Genomic DNA, 22,031 nt, shown 5'->3' with positions numbered 1-22,031 from the left:
TTTTCCTTGTTTTTTTTTCTCTTCAACTATACTAAACCCATAATGGCTGACTATTGACGACTTAGGGATGGCGGGCCCTTGAGGTGGTTAATTTTTCCAGCTTAAGCAACATTATAGGCAACAGTCGGACGTTGCGATTTTTCTTTAAGACCGACGATCGACCGGAATATGGCTTCTGACGTTTAAGAAAACAGTATGAAACAGTATGAAACAGTATGAGTTGCAGCGGTGGCGTAGAGGTAGAACACCCGCCTCGCGTGCAAGAGGTCCGTGGTTCGAATCCCGGTGCCGGCAATTTTCCACCGGATTTAAAAAAAAAAGAAAAATAAATCCGCGTGTTGATAAAAATTGCACAAACTGGCCTGGAGTGTGGCCTGATCCCGGTGACCAGAACCGGTAACGCACTCCCTCACCAGAGCAGGATTGGCCATCCTGGTGCAGTACTTGGCCACAACCTCCTATATGAACACAACAATCAAACCCCGGCCCTCAGTCCCCAGCAGCTGCGAAGCAACTGACCACGGCGGCGGTCAGACCTGCAACGCAGCAGAGGGTGCTAAGAATCACTGGCTCCGAACAGGCCGCCAATGGAATATGAACCTGGCAACGTTTAACGCCAGAACATTATCTAGTGAGGCGAGTCTAGCAGCGCTATTGGAGGAATTAGAGGGCACTAAATGGGATATAATAGAGCTCAGTGAAGTTAGGAGGCCAAAAGAAGCATATACAGTGCTAAAAAGCGGGCACGTCCTGTGCTACAGGGGCTTAGCAGAGAGAAGAGAACTAGGAGTCGGATTCCTGATTAATAAGGAAATAGCTGGTAACATACAGGAATTCTATAGCATTAACGAGAGGGCGGCAGGTCTTGTTATGAAACTTAATAAGAGGTACAAAATGAAGATTCTACAAGTCTACGCCCCTACATCCAGTCATGATGACCAGGAAGTCGAAAGCTTCTATGAAGACGTGGAATCGGCGATGGGTAGAGTGAAAACTAAATACGCTATACTAATGGGCGACTTTAATGCCAAGGTAGGCAAGAAGCAGGCTGGAGACAAGGCAGTGGGGGAATATGGCATAGGCGCTAGGAATAGCAGGGGAAAGTTATTAGTAGAGTTTGCGGAACAGAATAATATGAGGATAATGAAAACCTTCTTCCGCAAGCGGGATAGCCGAAAGTGGACGTGGAGGAGCCCGAACGGCGAGACTAGAAATGAAATAGACTTCATACTCTGCGCTAACCCTGGCATCATAAAAGATGTGGACGTGCTCGGCAAAGTGCGCTGCAGTGACCACAGGATGGTAAGAACTCGAATTAGCCTAGACCTGAGGAGGGATCGGAAGAAACTAGTACATAAGAAGCCGATTAATGAGTTGGCGGTAAGAGGGAAAATAGAGGAATTCCAGATCAAGCTACGGAACAGGTATTCAGCTTTAATTCAGGAAGAGGACCTTAGTATTGAAACAATGAACGACCATCTTGTGGGCATCATTAAGGAGTGTGCAATGGAAGTCGGTGGTCACTCCATTAGGCAGGATACCAGCAAACTATCGCAGGAGACGAAAGATCTCATCAAGAAACGTCAATGTATTGCAACGGGGGTGTTCACCGAGCAGAAGGGTCACTAGTTATATATTGTAGCGCTAGGCTTAAAACAGGTCGGCGCTGTATCGTAACACGGAAACAAGCACTTCTCGTCGTCTTCTTCTTTTCGCACCTGCACACCAGCACCATGCCCACTGCCCAGTGCCTTCAGTACAATCACTCCCCACCGAAAGAGTAGCCATCCTGGCGACCTAAGGACAGGGGAACACAGGGGGGTCATGGCACTGCTTGAGCCGGGAGACGTGGACAATTTCCTGGCCCCGACGACGCTGGTCGGAAGGCGCTTCCGTTGGCTCGATGAGGTAGTTGACCGCGGATGTTTGTTTCAGTACCCGATAAGGACCGTGGTACTTGGAGAGCAGCTTGGAGGAAAGGCCTGGAGGAGTAGAGGGCACCCACAACCAGACCAGCGAGCCAGGCGCAAAGCACGTAGCCGTAGTGGATGAATCGTGGCGAAGCTTTTGGCGCCACTGGTCCTGGGATGTGAACGCACGAGCGAGCTGGCGACATTCTTCGGCGTAAGCAGCCGCTCTAGAAACAGTCGTCCACTCCGAAGCATCTGGCCGGTAAGGTAGAATCGTGTCCATAGTGCATGGAGGTTCGTGTCCGTAAAGGAGAAAGAAAGGGGAGAACCCAGTGGTGCTTTGCGTGGCGGTGTTGTAAGCGTAGGTGACGAAAGGTAGAATGCGATCCCAATTCGAGTGGTCAGATGAAGCATACATGGCCATCATGTCACCAAGGGTGCGGTTGAAACGTTCTGTCATCCCGTTAGTTTGTGGATGATATGCTGTGGTAGTGCGGTGAATGATGCGACACTCCTTTAGCAATGCTGCAATGACGTCTGAGAGGAAAACGCGACCGCGGTCGCTCAGTAATTCGCGAGGTGCTCCATGGCGTAAAATCAGGTTTTGAAGGATAAAACTGGCGACGTCTTTTGCTGTGGCAGATGCTAGGGCTGAAGTTTCAGCGTACCGCGTGAGGTGGTCGATAGCAACAATAACCCAGCGGTTGCCGCTTGGAGTGTTGGGAAGCGGACCGTATAAGTCAATGCCGACGCGGTCGAACGCGCGTGCGGGGCATGGTAAAGGTTGCAAGGGGCCGGTGGCATGTTGAGGTGGCGTCTTGCGTCGTTGGCATAGGTGGCATGACCGGACATACTGGCGAACGAAACGGTACATACCGCGCCAGTAGTACCGAAGCTGGAGGCGAGAGTATGTCTTTAATACACCAGCGTGGCCGCATTGTGGGTCGTCGTGGAACGTGGCGCAGATGTCGGAGCGGAGGTGTCGGGGTATCACAAGCAACCACTTACGACCGCTGGAATTGTAGTTGCGGCGGTACAGCAGGTTATCTCGAATGATGAAGTGCGTGGCTTGGCGACGAAGCGTCCGAGAGGTCGGTGCTGGCGAGTGGCTGGACAGGAAGTCGATAAGCGAAGAGATCCATGGGTCTTTGCGCTGCTCTGATGGCATGTCGGAAATGTTGAGGGCGAAGGCACCGCAGGTATAAATAGGCGAGCGGACAGGACCAGAGGGCAGGGGTGACCGGGATAGAGCGTCTGCGTCTGAATGCTTTCGGCCTGAGCGATAAACAACGCGGATGTCGTATTCTTGTAGGCGCAATGCCCAACGGGCAAGCCGACCAGTTGGATCTTTTAGAGAAGATAACCAGCATAGGGCATGATGGTCGGTCACGATGTCAAATGGACGCCCGTACACATAAGGACGGAATTTGCCGATAGCCCAAATGATGGCCAGACATTCCTTCTCAGTAACCGAGTAGTTCGCCTCGGCTTTGGTAAGGGTGCGGCTGGCATACGCGACGACGTACTCTTCGAAGCCATCCTTGCGTTGTGCAAGAACAGCGCCGAGCCCGACACCACTAGCGTCCGTATGGATCTCAGTTGGAGCAGAGGGATCAAAGTGTCGCAGTACTGGAGGCGAGGTGAGAACGCGTCGCAGTTCTTGGAATGCGTCGTCGCATGCCGAGGACCAGGCTGATAGGTCAGAACTGCCGGTAAGAAGCTGCGTCAAGGGGGCAATGATAGAGGCGAAGTTACGGATGAAGCGCCGGAAATATGAGCACAGGCCAATGAAGCTGCGAAGCTCTTTCATGGTGGTTGGTTGAGGGAACTCGGATACGGCGCTAAGTTTTGTGGGGTCCGGAAGGATACCGTCTTTTGACACTACATGGCCGAGAATAGTAAGCGTACGAGCGCCGAAGTGGCATTTCTTCAAATTTAGTTGCAGTCTTGCAGTGGAGAGGCACGCAAGTACTTGCTCGAGGCGGTTGAGGTGCGACGCAAAGTCGGTGGAAAAAACCACAATGTCATCCAAGTAGCAGAGGCACGTTTTCCACTTCAGCCCTCGAAGAATGGTGTCCATCATTCGCTCGAAAGTGGCAAGCGCGCTGCAGAGACCGAACGGCATGACAGTAAATTCATATAGCCCAGCAGGCGTTACGAAGGCCGTCTTTTGACGATCGGCCTCTGCCATTGGCACTTGCCAGTACCCGGAGCGCAAATCTAGCGAGGAAAAGAATTCCGCTCCCTGCCGACTGTCCAAGGCATCGTCGATGCGCGGCAGAGGATAGACATCTTTGCGCGTTATTCGGTTAAGGCGGCGATAGTCGACGCAGAACCGAATGGAGCCATCTTTTTTTTTTTAACGAGGACAACCGGAGATGCCCAGGGACTGTTAGAGGGCTGGATGATGCCACGCTCCAGCATGTCTTCAACGTGCTGGTCGATGATACGGCGTTCAGCAGCCGACACACGATACGGACGCTGGCGCAATGGTGTTTGTGGACCGGTGTCGATACGGTGAACGACTGCGGACGCTCGGCCCAAGGATGGTTGGTCAATGTCGAATCAGGAACGAAAGCGTTGGAGGAGCTTGATAATTTCTGTGTGCTGCGCAGGTGTGAGTTCCGCGTCGACGGCACGAGCGAAGACGTCTACAGGGGCATCAGTCGCGGCCGGAGGAGTGACGGAACAAATCGAAAGTGATGCTGAATCACCAAACGTGGTGGCCGGGAGAACGCTGTCGAAAGCTTCAGCGGTAGCCAGGCACTCGCCGCGGAGTAGGGATGATGGGCAGGCGGACGGATTGCACACGTAAAGGGCAGCTGAACCGTCGCAAAAAGTGACGACGGCAAACGGAAGCAGAAAGTTCCGGCGGCGCGCACAAGTGGCCGACGGTGTAAACAGAACAGATGAGTTTGCAGCAGAGTTACATGACACAGGAACCAGAGCGGCGGAGAAAGGTGCGATATCGATGTCGGAGGCGGCAACAACTTTAGGAGAATGGTCGTCAGGGTCGAAGCACGGCACTGATAATGTAAGTTCGGCACGAGCGCAGTCGATAAGTGCTTGATTGACAGATAGGAAGTTCCATCCAAGAATAACGTCGTGTGACGAACGAGATAAGATGACAAAATCTATAACATACATAACGTTTCGAATGACAACCCGTGCTGTGCACGACGCTGAAGGCTGAATGCGATGCGAGGTTGCCGTACGCAGAGAAAGAGAGGTAAGGGGAATGGTCACTTTGTTCAAATTGCGGCAAAGCTTCTCACTAATAATAGAAACGGCGGCTCCGCTGTCGATAAGCGCGTGTACGGTGACGCCGTCTACGGACAGTTCAATTTCGTTCGCCGGGTTAGAATGCGGCCTTGAAATGTTCGACGTAAACGCAGTTCTTGCCTCTGGAACTGCGACTGTTAGTTTTCCTCTCGGGCTGGGCTGGGTCGGCGAACCATCGGGGAAATGGATCGGCGACGTGGGGAAGGTGACCGACGGGCATCGAAAGGGAGGCGACTGTAAGATGAGTCCGGAGGAAGGCTAGATGGGTCCTGACGCGGAAGTCGAGCAGGCCGGTAGCTTGAGGCGCCGCCACTGTCAGGTAAACGGGGGCTGCGACGGCGGCAAAATCGTGCTACGTGGCCCGGAAAATGGCAGAAATAGCATATTGGCCGGTTGTCGGATGTACGCCACAGGTTGACGACAGGGGCTCCAGCGGCCGAGTAAGGGACGACCAGCGGGCGTGAAGGTGGCGGCGGCGGCACATGGAAGGTGCCAGTGGCCCGGTAGGCATCAGAAGCCGGAGGAGCGTAAGGCCGGGCGACGACGTCAGCGTACGTTAGCGGCCCAGCTGCAGGCTGCGGAGGAGGGGCAGATGGCAGCGCCGCGGCAACTTGGGTCTGGATGACGTGGCGAACTGAAGGCGCCAAGGTTGTCGACGGCTCGGGTGTGCTGTTCGCCAGAGAGAGTTGGCGGGCAACTTCCTGACGGATAAACTGCTTTATCTCCGGCAATAAAGCAGAGATGTCGGCAGCGTCGCGGCCGAAATCCAACGGAGATATATCCGTGGTGTCCTGCTGAGCAGCGCGTGTTGATGCACGCTGCTTGCGCAGCTCATCGTACTGCTGACATAGCTGTATGACTTCGGCAATCGTTCGCGGACTCTTCGCGACGAGCATCTGGAAGGCATGGTCGTCGATACCTTTCAGGACGTGCTTAATCTTGTCAGCTTCGTCCATAGATGAGTTCACGCGCTTGCATAGCGAGAGGCCGTCTTCAATATAACTGGTGAAGGTCTCGTCCTGGCGTTGAGCTCGATCACGCAAGCGCTGCTCAGCGCGAAGCTGGCGAACGGCGGGACGGCCGAAGACCTCTGCCAAAGTCGCCGTGAAAGCCGACCAGGTGGTAAAATCGGCTTCATGGTTGCGGAACCATAGGTTGGCCACGTCAGTCAAGTAAAAGATGACATTCGTGAGCTTGGCGCGGTCGTCCCACTTATTATACGCGCTTACACGGTCATATTCGGCGAGCCAGTCTTCCACGTCGTGGTCGTCTGTGCCGCTAAATATAGCCGGATCGCGCTGCCGGATCACGCCAGAACAGACGATGGTGGGGGGCACGGGAGCAGCAGCCTGGGACGGTCCTGGTTCATCCATTGCAACAGCTGGTGGGAGCGTTCGGCTGCGGAGTTCCAGGATGTAGAAGAGAAACCCAGCACCTCCACCAAATGCAACGGGGGTGTTCACCGAGCAGAAGGGTCACTAGTTATATATTGTAGCGCTAGGCTTAAAACAGGTCGGCGCTGTATCGTAACACGGAAACAAGCACTTCTCGTCGTCTTCTTCTTTTCGCACCTGCACACCAGCACCATGCCCACTGCCCAGTGCCTTCAGTACAGTATGAAAGCCTCTAACCCTACAGCTAGAATAGAACTGGCAGAACTTTCGAAGTTAATCAACAAGCGTAAAACAGCTGACATAAGGAAGTATAATATGGATAGAATTGAACATGCTCTCAGGAACGGAGGAAGCCTAAAAACACTGAAGAAGAAAATAGGAATCGGCAAGAATCAGATGTATGCTTTAAGAGGCAAAGCCGGCAATATCATTACCAATATGGATGAGATAGTTCAAGTGGCTGAGGAGTTCTATAGAGATTTATACAGTACCAGTGGCACCAACGACGATAATGGAAGGGAAAATAGTCTAGAGGAATTCGAAATCCCAAAGGTAACGCCGGAAGAAGTAAAGAAAGCCTTGGGAGATATGCAAAGGGGGAAGGCAGCTGGGGAGGATCAGGTAACAGCAGATTTGTTGAAGGATGGTGGACAGATTGTTCTAGAGAAACTGGCTACCCTGTATACGCAATGCCTCATGACCTCGAGCGTACCGGAATCTTGGAAGAACGCTAACATAATCCTAATTCATAAGAAAGGAGACGCCAAAGACTTGAAAAATTATAGACCGATCAGCTTACTGTCCGTTGCCTACAAACTATTTACTAAGGTAATCGCAAATAGAATCAGGAACACCTTAGACTTCTGTCAAGCAAAGGACCAGGCAGGATTCCGTAAAGGCTACTCCACAATAGATCATATTCACACTATCAATCAGGTGATAGAGAAATGTGCGGAATATAACCAACCCTTATATATAGCTTTCATTGATTACGAGAAAGCGTTCGATTCTGTCGAAACCGCAGCAGTCATGGAGGCATTACGGAATCAGGGTGTAGACGAGCAGTATGTAAAAATACTGAAAGATATCTATAGCGGCTCCACAGCAACCGTAGTCCTCCATAAAGCAAGCAACAAAATCCCAATAAAGAAAGGCGTCAGGCAGGGAGATACGATCTCTCCAATGCTATTCACAGCATGTTTACAGGAGGTATTCAGAGACCTGGATTGGGAAGAATTGGGGATAAAAGTTAATGGAGAGTACCTTAGTAACTTGCGATTCGCTGATGATATTGCCTTGCTTAGTAACTCAGGGGACCAATTGCAATGCATGCTCACTGACCTGGAGAGGCAAAGCAAAAGAGTGGGTCTAAAAATTAATCTGCAGAAAACTAAAGTAATGTTTAACAGTCTCGGAAGAGAACAGCAATTTACAATAGGCAGCGAGGCACTGGAAGTCGTAAGGGAATACACCTACTTGGGGCAGGTAGTGACGGCGGATCCGGATCATGAGACGGAAATAATTAGGAGAATAAGAATGGGCTGGGGTGCGTTTGGCAGGCATTCTCAGATCATGAACAGCAGGTTGCCCTTATCCCTCAAGAGAAGAGTATATAATAGCTGTGTCTTACCTGTACTCACCTACGGGGCAGAAACCTGGAGGCTTACGAAAAGAGTTCTACTCAAATTGAGGACGACGCAACGAGCTATGGAAAGAAGAATGATAGGTGTAACGTTAAGGGATAAGAAAAGAACAGGTTGGGTCAGGGAACAAACGCGAGTTAATGACATCTTAGTTGAAATCAAGAAAAAGAAATGGGCATGGGCAGGACATGTAATGAGGAGGGAAGATAACCGATGGTCATTAAGGGTTACGGACTGGATCCCAAGGGAAGGGAAGCGTAGCAGGGGGCGGCAGAAAGTTAGGTGGGCGGATGAGATTAAGAAGTTTGCAGGGACGGCGTGGCCACAATTAGTACATGACCGGAGTTGTTGGAGAAATATGGGAGAGGCCTTTGCCCTGCAGTGGGCGTAACCAGGCTGATGATGATGATGATGATGATGATGATGATGAAAATTTCCCCTTGACTCGAGGTTCCTGCTTCGCGAACATTGCAAGAGATTTGCTTCCCATCGCGGGCTAACCGGGACACTATAGATAAGCATGCATACAGAGCCACTCTGTGAAGCTCGGGGTTTTCCGCAATACATTGCGGCTGGGGCTTTGCCCTCAGCGAAGGAATATTCACGTAAGATACCTTGGCCACAGAATACTAAATACATGCTCCTCTAGAAAAAGAGAGAGAGAGAGAAAGAACTTTAGAATGCTGCATATATAAGTTTGGAACCTCGCACCGTCAAAGCAAGCAAGCAAACAAGCAACCGCGTACCCTTTAGCACCACTACCCTATTCTATAAGCGACAGAGGAAAAAGAAAGAGGGAGAGAGAGAAAAAAAGGAAAACCGGGCGCCTGGCTCTGATAACATTCTCGACAGGCGCCGAAAATTCCATCTCTTTAAAGTTCGATCACTCTGTAACTTCTCATAGCAGCGTGGAGCAACTGGGGCAGCTAGGCGACTGTAAAATTGCGACGGGCTCGCTTGAGCGCAAACCCTTTCAGGGTGTTCTGGCCCGCGGCTTTTGTATCCCATAGCTTCGCGAACTTTCGTTGCACGCACTTTCGACTTTGCATTCAACGTTCCCGCGAGCCTTCCGCAGGCATTCCCTGTCGAAAGAAAGAAACGGAAATAAAAAGAAAAGCACAAACAACAAAGGGGAGAAAGGAAGGAAAAGGGAATCAAAAACAAGAAAAAAAGAGGAAAAGGGAGAAAAAGGGAGAAACAGGCGCGAAATAAGTAATGTAAGCGGGAAAAGAACAAAAGCTTGACGCAAAAAAAAAAAAATACGCGAGTCCGTGCACATAATAACGACCCGCTTGCAGCCGTTGCTCCGCATGTGTGCCTGTGTGCCTGCCCGAGAGCGGCACATTTTACACGCACGGACGGTGGCCAGTTATGCTAATGACCCCTCGATGTCCACTACTCCGAGTGTAACGAAACAAAAATAAAAATAAAGGAACTGAGGATAATACTGGCCCTTATAAAGCAGTTTCACCCACACCCCATCCTTCCTGAACTGCCCTTTAATTAGTTCTCTTTTTAATAACAGCGTGATTCAGCAACGTGGTACTCTGACTGTGTGCTTTTTAGTGGCTCTTTGCAAGTTTTCGCAGACGGCTTATATTGGATCTCGCGCATTCGCTTCTGTTTGCATCCCCCCAACTTCCTTTATTACGTTGCTTTCGCTTTGCTTCTTATGATACGCATGAACTGTATACGTAGGGTGTTTTTTGATACCTGTCGAGAAAAGCTTGCCGGGTCTCCAGGAAGTGCTTTCCGCGTTATATTTTGACAGTCGAAAAAATTATACCTAGCCCCCTCAGTTTTCATTCTTATACGTGCTTGAGAAGTATCATTGGCACTATTAGGCGATGTCGGCTAGCGCTTCTCTCACTTTTGTTTTAGCTGTGAAGAAACAACCCTAAAAATTAAAAGAAAAGGAGAGCGCATAGATATCGCCTACCATCGCTCCCCACGTCTGTTAAACACGCCTAAATGTAATAACATAGATGTCACTTCTTGTCGTATATCGCATTTACATGAGCATTTCAGTCATTTTTGAACAGGAATTAATTTGTTGTTTGTGACTGTTTCTGAGGTAGACTCTCGTTACACATCTCAGTTTGATATTAGCCTCTGTCAACGGTTCAATCATGTCTTATTCTTTCCTTAAAATGATTACTTGGTTATTGATTCTATCACTGCTTTTGTTGCTCTAGTGTACACTGTGAATTGCCTAGTTTTTTTATGGTTTGTAATTTTTTTACATTGCATTTCTGATTGCTGGCATAATGTCTAAGCCAACACGTAATTTTTTTCTTCCTTATGTATTGTTTTTGTCGGTCCTGAATCAGTGCCTGTGCCTTCTGATGCTGCCCTCAGACCGGGTTTAAGGCCCATCAAGTTTTGCGAGCAAGCTTTTCCTTAAATGCCCCATAAATTGTACGTTTATGGAAATAAAGGCATATTGTATTGTATTGTACTGTATTGTATTGTATTGTGTTGTATTGTATTGTATATGAATCACAGAGGGAGGTGAAGTTACACGGTTGAATAATTTACACCCTTAAGAATGGATGAGCATGCAAATCAGTTCATACACGCGTGAGAGCGTGAGTTTTGGCTTTGCAATTTACTACTCGCCGAAAGTAGAACGCGGATCAATGTTGGAATTCAAGCAATTGTAGCGAGTGCCATTCGTGTCAACATTTCCACGCATGAGATCGTAAAGCGCGCTTTCTCTGCGCGTCAATTGAACCCGCCAGATTGATCCGCCTTCGTTGTCACGACCTAAACTGCGACGAGCTCGATGCCGCGGTAGGGTGACGTTCCACATGTAACATCTGCTGAGCATACTAGATGGCGAGGTGCGCTGTGCGGCCTGAGCTGCAATCACAACCTAGTCGTGATTCCTTCTCGCTTAATTCGTGCGAGATGCCACGGCTAACGGAGGTGCAACAGGACGCCCTGTCCCTGAAATCACATTGAAGCTTATCATGCACACACGACAAATACCTACAGAGGAGTCGTCATGCGCGTTGCATATTTGCTTTGAGTAGTTGCTCTGCGACGTTAAGATGAATGAATGAATCAATCAATCAATCAATCAATCAATCAATCAATCAATCAATCAATCAATCAATCAATCAATCAATCAATCAATCAATCAATCAATCAATCAATGCGATGCTCGTACTTCATCGGCCTGCGGAGCTCGTCCAACACTGCGCATACGTCCAGCGCCCAGCCGGAGTGCCCGCGAAGTGTGAGCCGCTGCTTGCGTTTATGCATTTCCGTTATCAGTGGATACACCGCGGTATCCTGGTTGCGATGACGTTAGCGCGCATACTCTATAGCGCGGGGCGCCGAGGCGGAGGTTGCACTTTTCCGCGCGTGACATCATTTGCACGGCGTTTACATGGCACAGTGTAGCAGCGGGACGCATTTTCTGCGCCGCGCCGAGCGCATACTACATTTTTGCGCGTTGGCATCGAACGAACATTGACAACTGTATACGTGTCGCAGCAGCACACATGTATATAGGCATGCACGCCGAGTCACCCGATTCTCTCAAGACTCCGGCGTGTTTCCGGAAAGCGAAAGCGAGCGAGCGAAACTCGAAAAAAAAGAAAAAGAAACACGGCGCGGCGCCCTTCCGCTCGATAAACGCGGTGGCGGCAACATCGTTGGCGAAGTTAAAACTTCTTATTCGCTCTTTTCTGGCTCGAAGCAAGCAAGCACGCAAGCGAGCGGTCCGCATGCACGTCGTCGTTGGTGTATCCGCTGCGAGCTCTGCTATATGCAATAGAAAGCGCTGAGCGTTGCCAGTTCCTGTACGTAGAGAAACATGAAAACAGAGAGAGAGAGAGAGAGAGAAAACGCGAGAAATCACGCGCTGAACATTACGCCACCTCGAGTTTAGTATGTGTAAGTGTTCGAGGTGCCACTCCACGCTCTCTTAACGCGCCGACGGCGCGCGCTATAACATGCACGCTAAATTTACGTGTTTCGCCACTCTGGAAAGCACCGTTCTCACCGAGCGAGTGGAGAAATGAAAAAAAAAAACAAAAAAAAACAAGACTCCAAATTTCTCGCGCTTGCCATTTTCCCCAAGTCGCCAGTATATACTATGCGGCGCAGGGCTGCAGTAAGCGGCGGAGGGAGGGGAATTGTTTACCACGGCGCCCCGCTGTTGCAACGACCCTTAACGGAATGGCTCGTACGGCGTTGCTTACGACAACGCTGCCGCAAGAGTATAGTTTAAATTTGCTCTTATGGCATAGTTTGCGCTGACGATGGCGATGTTTTCCCGCCGTGTACTATACATGGTCGCTTCACTGAGACGAAAGAAGACGCGAAGGAAAATGAAAGAAAGAACGGCTGGGGAGCAGATATACACATTTTTTTTTTCAGGCGCTCTTCTTTTTTTTTTCTCACATCCTCAAGAAACTTCTGCGTGGTGCAACTTGCGCTGCGCAGGGATGCGATAAACCGTAATGCAGACGCTCGAGGTGGCGACGCGCTTCGCTTTGGAGCAATGGCGCGTGAGTATACGCAAAGGAGTGGACGCAAATATGCGAGTCGTAGAGGAGAAACAACCACTAGGATGGCTGGAATTAAGCTGCAGACGATTTGACAGAAGAGTTGGGGTGGCCGCCATCACAGGCTGCATGAACGCGGGTGTTCCTAACAGTAGATTCGGGCGCATGTAAATGGTTGTACCGCCGCGTTGACTGCTTCACCACCGCGAACACTTGACCGAACTGCGCAGAATGTTGAAAAATTGATCGCATAGCAGCCCAATATTGGGCCTCCCGTGAAATCTAAAATAAAAAATAAATCGGACAAATGTGCCCCTGCGCGGGTAGACGAAGGCACTGAATAATACTCGTGGTTGTTTCGAACAGTTTTACAACCTGGATGCAAAGTAATCAATACGAATGGCACCTTTCGCATACCTAAATAAATAAATAAATAAATAAATAAATAAATAAATAAATAAATAAATAAATAAATAAAAAGTCTACTATAGTACAAAGGAACAGTTATGAAGTCTTTGCATCGGTGCGCTAAGTAAGAAATGGGAGAAAGCAAAATGCAGTGTAATGCAAACGCAAATAGCAAACGCGTACGAATACTGATGATAAAAAGTCACAGCTTCGCCCGAAAGGCGAAGCATCGATTGTGATAGCGAATTAGTAAACAGCTATACGAAGTAAGGATAGTAATCAGGATAGTATAACCAGAAAGGATAGGACTGAGTGTATGAACATTCGCTCACTAAGTAAATTAACGAGCACGGTGTCACGCGCGCACAAGCGAACACGAACACATCTCACCCATTGACAACGGAAACTCGCTGTGAAAACGGTGGAGTGGGGAAGCGCGGCAGCAGCTGTATCGTATCTGGCGCAGCGCTGGCTTCGCATCTATGGCACGTGTGACGTGACAGATATCGGTATCGCCCATGACACATTGTGGTGAGGGAACACACCCTCTCCCACTTAGTGTATATATACACGGCTGTTGAATAAACAGGGACGCTTTCCGCTCCCCTTGCTTGGAGCCTCTGGTCATGTCTTGCCTGCGGCACCGCACGATACATGGTGTCAGAAGTGGGATCAACGCCGACGTCCAGTCTTGGTGAACCGAAGATTATACTACAAGACCAGCCCCATGGACTTCCTGAAGCCACCAGGCCCGCTGAGCTCGGCTGGTGAAATTGCCAACAACTGGCAGGCATTCAAGCAAAGGTTCGAATTTTTCCTCGCCGCGTCAGAACAGCCAACCGGCAAGCCTCGAACGGAATCATGCAAGACAGCACTTCTGCTGAGCGTTGCAGGCGAGGAAGCCATCGAGATCTTCAACACGTTCAGCTTTGGCGAAGACGAGAGCAGGAATGACTACGCCACCGTCATTGCGAAGTTCGATGCATATTGTGCGGCTCAGCAGAACGAAGTCCATGAGCGCTACGTTTTCCGTACGCGAGTCCAGGCCCCTGGTGAGCTTTTCGAACCTTTCTTGCGATTCTTAAAGAACCAGGCACGAGCATGTAACTTTGGCTCCCAAATGGACGCAATGATTAGGGACCAAATTGTTTATGGAACTAACGACGGGAAACTTAGAGAAAGGTTGCTGCGGGACACTACGCTGAATTTAGTGAAGGCTGAGCAGGCTGCTAAAGCAGCTGAAGCGACGGCAGCGCAACAAAAAGTTTGGGCACGAGACGAAAGCCACATTGACGCGATGCGTAAGGAACACCCAAGTAAACAAAGTGAGTTGCCCAGGCATTACAAGTGTCCTAAGTGCGCACGTATGCACCCGCCACGAAGGTGTCCTGCATTCGGGAAACATGTCGCAAATGTCAACGCCCCAACCATTTCGCTATCTGCTGCAGACGATTTGCCGATATAGGCGAACTTCAGGGCGGTGAAGATAACTTTGACATTCTGGACGTGTCAAGCTGCACACCAAAGCAACACGACTGGACAGTTGTCGGCCAAATCAAGAACGTACCACTTGAATTCAAGGTCGACGCAGGAGCGCAAGCAAATCTACTACCTTTCGGTTGCTACCGTAAAATTCGCCCGAAACCGCCCCTGAAACCAAGCAGCGCGGTGTTACGTTCGTATGGCGGAGGGGTTATCAAGCATGATGGCGTCATTCGTGCAGAATTAGCACTAGGTGACCGTTGCGCCGTCCTCGACTTCTTCGTGGTGTCCAAGGGGCATCAGGCCATCCTGGGCTTACAGGCTAGCGAAAATCTTGGACTTGTGTCACGTATACACGCAGTATCTCGAAACAGTTCCGAGGAAGTCGCAAGAAACTTTCGCCACTTGTTCACAGGAACCGGGTGCGTTGAAAGGGTCTATCGAATGGTTCTACGTGACGACGCCACGCCAATCGTCCAAGCAGCCCGACGAGTGCCGCTGGCCCTACAGGAACCCTTGCGAGAAGAACTGGGACGTATGGAGCGCGCGGGCATCATAACCAAAGTCACCGAGCCCACAGACTGGGTAAGCCCATTGGTCATTGTTAGAAAGAAGGACGGGAAAATTCGAGTATGTATCGACCCCAGGAGGATTAATCAATGCATCAAGAGAGAACATTACACAATGCCGCGAAGAGAAGACAGAGGCAGAGTTAGCGGGCGCTACAGTTTTCACCCGTCTTGACGCGAACTCTGGTTTTCACCAAATTCCGTTGGACAACGAAACCTCCCGAATTTGCACCTTTGCAACGCCATTCGGGCGCTACAGATTTCTGCGCTTACCGTTTGGTATAGCATCGGCGCCTGAGGTATTTCAGAAAACGCTAAATGAAATTGTTGAAGGCCTTCCTGGGGTCAGAGTATACGTTGATGACGTACTGGTGTGGGGGTCGTCGAGACAGGAGCATGACAGGCGCCTGGAGTCGGTACTGCAAGCAGCAGAACGCGGCGGTCTGACATTTAATCCGAACAAGTGTTCCATTGGTGTCGGTAAAATCGAGTTTCTTGGTGACGTCATTGACCAGGAAGGCATCAAACCAAGCCCGTCACTGACGAAATCAATGATTCAAATTCCACCGCCGACCGACAAGCTCGCAGTACAGAGGATGCTAGGAACCGTGAATTATTTCAGCAAGTTTATGCCGTCACTGGCCCAAAGGACGACGCTCCTCAAAAATCTTACAAAGCAGAATACTGCGTTTGACTGGACGCCTAATCACGCTGAAGAGTGGAAACAGCTTTGCGAAAGTTTAAGTAGAGCGCCTTTACTAGCCGTGTTCGATCGAACAAAAGCAACAAAGGTGTCATGTGATGCATCGCAAAACGGAATCGGCGCAGCGCTATTGCAGTGCCACCAGGATACATGGAAGCCAGTCGCGTATGCCTCGCGGGCACTTACAGAGTGCGAACAACGTTACTCGCAAATTGAAAAGGAGGCCCTGGCGTTGGCATATATGGATGCGAGAAGTTTAACCATTTTGTCTACGGTCGGCCGTTTATTCTAGAAACTGATCACCATCCCTTGATCGCCATCTCGCAGAAGGCCATTGGCGACATGCCCCCGAGGTTGCAGCGTTTTTTCCTGCGCCTTCTTCGATATGACGTAAAACTTCAATTCACACCAGGGAAGCAACTGCTTCTCGCTGACATGCTGTCACGTGCAACAACCGGACCCATCACGGGAAACGACATCATCAACGACGACACTGAAGTGCACGCAGTAAGTGTTGTTTCTTCACTTGTCACCGATAACACCTGGAAGAGGTTGGCTACGGAAACTAGTCGGGATGAAGAATTAAAGCAAGTTCTTGTGGACTTGGCGGCAGGAAAAGCACTCCAAGGCCACTGGAAATCTTTTGAAGGAGAGCTTTCTCACGTGAACGGAGTCCTCTTAAAAGGGTGCAAAGTTGTAATTCCGGCTACGATGAGGAAAGAAACTTTGGAACGCATTCATCAAGGTCATCTGGGCATCAATAAATGCAAATCACGGGCCAGGCATCTTGTCTTCTGGCCAGGAATAAACCGTGACATAGAAACTTTCGCACAGGCGTGTTCTGCATGCAAAACGTACCCGTACAGACAGCCCCAAGAGCCGTTACAGTTGCGCCCAGTACCTGATAAACCGTGGCATCGTGTCGGCATCGATATTTATGAGCATGGTGGACGGTCATACCTGTGCGTCTACGACGCATTATCAAACTTTCCTGAAGTAGAGCTGCTAAAAGATACTACCGCGAAGACGGTCATTGAATCAACAAGTGCCATTTTTGCTAGATACGGCATACCAGTTGAAGTTTGTTCGGATAATGGCCCACAATTTTCTAGCCACGCTTTTGCTGCGTTTGCCCGAAGGTACGACTTCATCCACACCACTTCCAGCCCTCGGTACCCCCAGTCCAACGGTCTGGCGGAAAAAGGCGTGCAAGTAGTTAAGAGGATTTTAAAGAAAAGCACTCAAATGAATCACGATTTTTGGCTTGGTCTTCTTGCCTACAGATCTACTCCAATGGAATCCGGACCATCACCTGGCGAAGTACTTCAAGGAAGACGACTACGGACAACGTTGCCCGACGTCCGGCCCTGCCCAGGTCGCAGCGTACAGAAGCATCGTCAGACCGACCGTTGCAGCCGACGACTACCACCACTCAACCCCCGAGACACGGTACGCATCAGAGAAGGGGAGTGGGCCACCAAAGGTCAAGTCGTTCAAGCTGCGACATATCCCCGGTCGTATAACATAATCACTGAGGATGGCAAATTCCTGCGGCGCAATCGGCGACATCTGCTGCCTACAAGAGAAGCTTTTCGACAAAGAGGCCTTTGTGACTCTGAGGAAGACCTCCGCCAAGGGGCTGACGGAAGACCTTCACCATGCAGCAGCAACACTGTCGCCGAGTCACCGGCCACAACTTGCCACATTCCCGCCTCATCCAACGCTCCTGCATGCTTGCAGCAGAACCAAGAACCTGCGTTCAGAAGGTCAAGCCGAGAGCGAAGGCCCCCACAGAGGCTTACTTATAATCGAAGCTTTGTGCAAGTTCCCTAAATCGCGTTCTCAATATTCATTTCTACTAATGTTCTTTCCTGTGTTTTTTTTTTGCTCCTTTGAAAGAAAAGGGGATGTATCGTATCTGGCGCAGCGCTGGCTTCGCATCTATGGCACGTGTGACGTGACAGATATCGGTATCGCCCATGACACATTGTGGTGAGGGAACACACCCTCTCCCACTTAGTGTATATATACACGGCTGTTGAATAAACGGGCACGCTTTCCGCTCCCCTTGCTTGGAGCCTCTGGTCATGTCTTGCCTGCGGCACCGCTCGATACAGCAGCAGCGATCGAATTGACCCTGGTGCTGCCTCTCAATTGAACGCAAACTAAGGGGCGAAAAAACAGCGCCCACGAGGCTGTCAGCATTCGGCGCACCGTCGATCATCGCAGGTCCCTATCAAGATAGGGGACGCGGCCGCGCCATACGTACGAGCCGCCGGAGTAGAATCCCCCCCTTGCCCTCGGTGCCTCGCGCGACGGAAGCCGGCGCGTTTTCCTCCCCGCTTTCCTCCTTGCACGCTTTCACTCACAGCATACGGCGCGTGGCGACGCTGTCACCGCCCTTGGACTTTGTACGGAACATCAAGCGAAGGCGACGGCAGAAACGCGCTTGGAGTGTCCATATAATTGCTATCGCAATAATAATTGTAATTTAACAGGAGGGAAGGCGCATGTCGGCAGGGCTATCTGCAGCGGCACGGTCACACACGCGAGCATCGGAACGCGCAGGCAACACCCGCGGCGTGTGCAAACGCACCGAGCACTTCCGCGTGGGTATAGTTTGTTCACGTGATGGAGGAAGCCGCCGCACAGCTGTCGACCTGCGGTTGCGGGCGACATATGGCATATACGTGGTGCCCGCTGCTACAGGGCGACCGCGCGTGGTTTTTGTGAAAGAAATGGGCACGCGGCTGCGTACCGTCTTCCTTGGAGAACAGCCGCTGCGCGAGACCTCAGCCCGTTCGTCGACGTTTTTCGAGGCGAAGGTCGGTCGCCCGCTGAGATAACAGTCGGCGGGGTCGGCGCGCCACGTCAAGAGAGAGAGGGAGATAGACAAGAGGTGACGGTGGAAGTTGAACGGGCGCAGCGGGGCGGCCCCCGCCTGCTCGGCGCAGCAGGAGAGAACCGGGGCAGTCTGAGAAAAAGCGTTCGGGGGGCAGCCGCCAATCGCAAACGCATTGTGGCGCACAGGGGTCAGTTGGAAGCGAAGGGTGTGATGTAAATGAGGTTTCCTATCGGTCATTATTCTTGTCGCAGCTTGAGGAACGCGAAACGCTGAAAGAGTATACATGTAAACAAAGAAGCGCGAGTTTAATGATGGTTGCAAGCATATACTCTATATGGAAGACCGCCCATGGCGCGATACACCCCACGACGTAAGCGTGACGGCAATTTTCGTAGTGAAAGCTGTGTTAAGAAAAAATAAGCGGCGTTTCTGAGAAATGAACCGCGATTGAATTATTGCGGTCGCCGTAGAAGGAGTATCGCGGCATGTCTCAAGCGCTTAATTAACGCGCTCCACCCCTTTCTTGAATGAGTGCTTGTATTGGTTCCTGAATGAACGTTCGGTTTCTGATTTTGCCGAGACACTTACGCGAATCAAGGTTCGCAATAAGCAAGTTTTACGGTGCGTAGAAAAGTACGCACCATCGCTCTTGCCTAAGCAATTAGCGTGCTCCCTCAGTCGATCTGGTATACAATGTCCAACGTCTCCCTGCCTTTCTCTCTCTCAGTCTCTTTCTCTCTCTTTCAGCCGATCAAACATGTATGCATAATCTGCGCGTGCGTACGTGTCTGCTTTCTTTCTCTGCTTTACGTTCCTTATGTTGCGCCAAACAGAATGATGTAGAACAAACTTAGAGAACAATTTGGTCGAGATTAACTTCTCTTAAGAGGCACGGTTCTCGTGGTTGTAGGGAGAAACAAAACATACATCAGGACCCTGTCGGTTTTTTTTCGTTTAGTGTCGATGACAATACGACGCCAAGAACGTTTTGGTCTCATTGACGCCAGTTTCGACGGCTTTGCCATTGCATTGCATTCTTGGACGAAATATTATACAATGGCAGACGGCTGTGCGGGGGACGAATTTATTGAATCGTAAAAGCAGTACAAATAACTCCTGGTTTACATGCACTTTATTCGCCAACAAACAAACGTCTCATTTTCGTATTGACTGCGGTTACACGAAACACAAAGGTATTCAAAAAACAGGTCTCATAGCACACGGGTGAAGGAAGACTATAGGTAAGCGACTTTGATCAAGTTTAAATAGCAAAATCCACATTACAAACATGTAAAAGAAACCACTCTTACAACAATCTCGGTTGAGCGTCGACAAGCATCTTGGTATTCTCTGGTAGTCTAACTCGCGTTACGCTCAAGTTCGGAGTTCTCAATGCTGAGTGCTCAGTCATGGGTTTGTCTCCCGGTCACGGCGGTCGCATAAAGATGCGGGCACAATGCAAAGACGCTCCTGTGGTTCAGGTGCAGGTTACGCAGAACGCTACGTGGTCCGTCGTTCCAGAGGCACCAGTGTTGGCGTGGGTGATTGGAGCGTTAGTACTCCTCACTATAGAAGTCAACGAGGGTGTGAGAAGGGAAGGGTGCGTAGTTGAAAAAAAAAATATCGCTGAGTAAGAGTTCATAGGCACCTAACTAGTGTTTGAGAAGTACAACTAAGATTTGGCATTTGTCCTATAACAACGATGGTTCGAAGCTACGGTTCATGGCGCTATTTTTTCTTTTTGAGGCAACGACAAACCTACCAAATAATTCGCGTGGAAAACTCGTGAGGTCATCAACAGAACCCGGGAGCGATCATGCACTATTTAAGTATGTCGGCATGTAATGGCGAACTTCCAAACATCCATCGCCAAAAGCTTGGAACGTTTAAAAAAAAAACATAGAAGAACCGGGCATGATGCCGAACGGCTTTCTCGAGGTTCAGTGATGGGAAGTGTTTCTGCACAACATTCGAGCAAGAAGAGCTCGACATGGAGCAGGAAAAAAGAGAAAGAGAAAGAAAGAAAGCACTCTCTCTCTCTCTCTCTCTCTCTCACACACACACACACACACACACACACACACACACACACACACACACACACACACACACTCACATGCAATAAAGTGAGTCAACTGTATAGAAAACACCAAAGCCTTCAGAATGGACCAGCCTTTGTGCTGACAAATGCTCAGAAGAAACCATGCGCGGTTACTCGATGCAGAAAACTCCCAGAAATAGCGGGACCGTTCCACACAAAAGAAAGCGCTGTTATACGAACTTCCAGCGAGCCAATGGAGCGATAAAAGCTGCAACCCGACTGCGAAGTAGCCAAGAGCATCGGAGGCGAACCATAATGCAGCTCCTATAGGGCCGGCACGACGATAGCGGCATGTAGTGGCGGTTCCTCTAAAAGGCGATTAACTTCATCCTGCAGAGAGCTAGCAGGTCATCGTGAATAGCTTGCGAAAAGCTGACGAGATATGCCCTCGCAGAAGTTTATACGGTCCAGAGGCTTTAAGCATAGGCTACTCCGTCTTCGTATGAAGACTTGTCCGCTTGTCAATGCAGAATCCATAGACTGATTATAGCTAACGGTGGCACAAGCCACGGTGACTCAGTAAGTTATACCGGTCTGCTACTCATGCAAATGCAATAAACGCTCGAGTACCGTACTTTGGGCTGTGCGTGAATGGAACCCAAGTTGCCATAATTCACTCGAAGCGCTTGGATTTAAAGTGGACGGAAGCATCAGAGGGCCAGCAGTCGAGATAAGCGAGAGATGTGTGGAGTATTGGAGAAAAAAGAGGCAGGGTAGATACTGATACGACCGGATGCGTTATGGGCATAGGCAGTGGTACAAGGTAGACATAGAAGTTTTGGGGAAGGCAAAAACGTTAAGCAGATGTACGCAAAAATGCTAGGTTGAAAAGCATGCATAGCATACCTGATTAGCTCTCGCAAGCTAGGGGACTATTTCTCACCGCGCTGCTTCAAAGGGGACACTAATAAATCATCAACGTCACCATCATCAACAACCTGGCGGTGCGTGGCGTTAAGGTACAGAACCTCGTGCATGATGCAATGAGCATTGAGTTATGAAAAAGAACAAACGAGCTTGAGCAGCAACACTGTTGAAGGTCGTTCTACATGGCTATATATATATATATATATATATATATATATATATATATATATATATATATATATATATATATATATATATATATATATATATATATATATATATATAGAATGAACTAAATTGAATGGCATAT

At 49.8% G+C, this 22,031-nt stretch overlaps 1 protein-coding gene and 1 long non-coding RNA gene across 7 annotated transcripts in view; one reads left to right on the top strand and one right to left on the bottom strand.

Annotated features, from left to right (window-relative positions):
• The window catches only part of sick (sickie), a 1,048,559-nt gene that overhangs the window by 490,788 nt on the left and 535,740 nt on the right, over positions 1 to 22,031 (bottom strand). The window lies entirely within an intron of this gene.
• Positions 13,611 to 17,985, top strand: LOC139048731 (uncharacterized). The gene is made up of 3 exons (XR_011507884.1): positions 13,611 to 15,221; positions 16,236 to 16,415; positions 17,192 to 17,985. It is a non-coding gene; the product is annotated as an uncharacterized lncRNA (long non-coding RNA).

This window comes from Dermacentor albipictus, chromosome 8 (genome assembly GCF_038994185.2).
Source record: "Dermacentor albipictus isolate Rhodes 1998 colony chromosome 8, USDA_Dalb.pri_finalv2, whole genome shotgun sequence".
Lineage (NCBI taxonomy): Eukaryota > Metazoa > Arthropoda > Arachnida > Ixodida > Ixodidae > Dermacentor > Dermacentor albipictus.
This window is presented reverse-complemented; position numbering and strand designations above follow the sequence as displayed.